The sequence below is a fragment of the Aegilops tauschii genome, chromosome 7, assembly GCF_002575655.3.
Source record: "Aegilops tauschii subsp. strangulata cultivar AL8/78 chromosome 7, Aet v6.0, whole genome shotgun sequence".
Lineage (NCBI taxonomy): Eukaryota > Viridiplantae > Streptophyta > Magnoliopsida > Poales > Poaceae > Aegilops > Aegilops tauschii.
Window position 1 is genome coordinate 558,537,102 of NC_053041.3, and position 2,419 is coordinate 558,539,520.

The 2,419-nt window shown below is 36.2% G+C and overlaps 1 long non-coding RNA gene across 1 annotated transcript; it reads left to right on the forward strand.

Moving 5' to 3' along the window:
- The first annotated feature begins 305 nt into the window (after positions 1-305).
- On the forward strand, positions 306-1,802 carry LOC109786271 (uncharacterized). Its single transcript, XR_012189676.1, has 2 exons — positions 306-1,025; positions 1,134-1,802. It is a non-coding gene; the product is annotated as an uncharacterized lncRNA (long non-coding RNA).
- Positions 1,803-2,419: the final 617 nt, after the last annotated feature.

Here is a 2,419-nt window from a genome sequence, read left to right on the forward strand (position 1 = left end):
GTTTTATTCTCCATCCTTTAAGCTCATAACAGAAGAAAGAACTATACAATCACTATTGTTTTATTAAGAAAAGACCTGTCTTGTATGCATGTATTGATGAGTACTCCTCTTGACTCGATTGTGTTGTAGGGAGCGAAAGCATCTAGTTGCGGTGGTCTCCAACTCTGGTCGCCTCTAGCAGCACCACATAATCAAAGTTCCAAACAGTAGTGTTGGACTGCTGCCTCCAGCCAACCATAACATAATCATTGGATGTGTTTCTTATGTAGAAGATTTGAGTGATGTGTGTGTTTATTTCAGAAAACATTTTCTTAATGAATATTTATATTATACAGATATTCCCGTACATTAGCTTTAGTTTTTTTTGCTAACTAGAAAGTGTGGTTTTCTTTTTTTACACCAACTCACTAAAGCATGGGGTTCATTTGGGGTTCCTAGATAGCTAATTTTAGGAGCACACAAGATTTAGACTCCTGCTATGTAATTAAAGGAAATCACAATATTGCATAATATCCTCTGTATATTTACTAACCCTGGATCCCAGACTTTTAAATATAAATTATAATTTGGAAAGTTTATTTATAGGAATGATAAATAGTATGTATAAATGCATTTATTAAATAAATTTATTTCAGCCACATGTAAGCCAACACAGTATCACATGTGATATTTCTCAATTAGTTAAAAGTATGCTTCTTTTAAAATTTATGGTTTTATTTTTTATTACATAAAAATGTTATAGTTATACATGGCAAACTAAAATTGTCGTGGAGATGCACTGGTTGATGACTAGTCTAACTAACTCATGGATAAATTCATTGAGTAAGATGTAAAGTTGCCAAGATAGTAACTAGGACACATAGAACGAGACGAATATAGATTCTCTTCTTTTATTAAGTAGAATGGAACTTGGTGAAGCTTTACTTGTGTTGTGCTGTTCTAGAGATGCATGAGACACCTGTAACCTTTTTCGCTTGGCATTGCAGCTGCACGCACCAAGTTGGTGTAGGGGGACACCATGGAAGGTATACTCTCCCTCTCCCTACTGTACTCTGCTCGTTGTGTCCATGACCATTGAGCCATGCTAGGTTCTATCTGTCCATATAATGTTATTGAGCCATATTGTTCTGCAGGCTATGTCGTATATTGTGGCGTCTGGATTAGTCATCAATGATCACTAACAGTCATGCCGGTATATTTCCAGAATCATAACAAGGACGTAGTTCTTGCTACAGTTCTAAGTTATGATCCTAAATTGAAAATTGATGGTGCTGAAATTAAAATGCATTTTGGGCAGTGTAATACAACACTTGCGAAAACTAAAGATTTGGTACAGAGTCGCAAAAACTACAATACTAATGGTAATGCAAAAAAAAAAATATTGCATGGCCTTCAATGTTTGTACGTGTCTATTATCCTGCCTTTATCAATACTTGCATCATGTCAATGCATTATGAGTTAATAGTTCATTTTGTTATTTTCTTTGTAGATTGAAAAGATATATGGATGATTATATGGGTGCGTAACAAGTATACTGCAATGATGATGACGACGACGACGATATTCTGGTTCATGATGTTGATGATGATGGATGCTTTCAATTTTAGTTAAGTTGTGGGATGTTCCTATTGGATGATGTTCCTTAGTTAGTTTTAGTCAAGTTGTAGGGATATTGATGGATGATTCTAGTTTAGATTTTGCTGTCAAGAAAATTTTAGATTATGCACACATTTGGATGATGTTCCTCCTGTAATATCCATTATTGTAATCCAACATTTTTATATGATATATGATTTCTTCCTCTTATGAGTATATTCTCTCTTTTTTCCTCACTTGATACACATAATTATCATCATTATGTGGAGCATTAATTTAATTGTTGACATTATACAATATTATTCATATTATATATGCACCAACATCCGAAGCCTTTCAAATTCTCTATTGCCTAGCAATCAGATTTGGGATTCATGTACATTAAGCACCAACGTATATAAGTGCTGTAAAAATAGGTTTTATGTGTTGTACTCTTGCAACGGTCCCTTTTACCAACGGTAGTATAAGCGTTGCATTATGCGCTAGCAACACCGGATAAGGCTACGCATCCCAATCCGTTGGTAAAGACCCTAGCAACGCATATATGGACTTTTAGATACGGAAAAAAGCGTTGCTATATGTGGGGTCATGTTGTAGTGTTAATGGCCCGTGTAGCAGTTGGGCCTAATTACAGCCCGCGTTCAATCCGGCTTGCTTACAGCCCATCTGATAATGGCCCGTGACACTTTTAGGCCTATGGCCCGCGTAGATACCGGCCTGCTTAAAGCCCATAATTTTATTGGGCCAAACAGGCCCGAGATATATTTTGGCATGTTAACTGCTCGTCCTATTTGGGCCAAACATAGGCCTTAGGAAGTTTCAG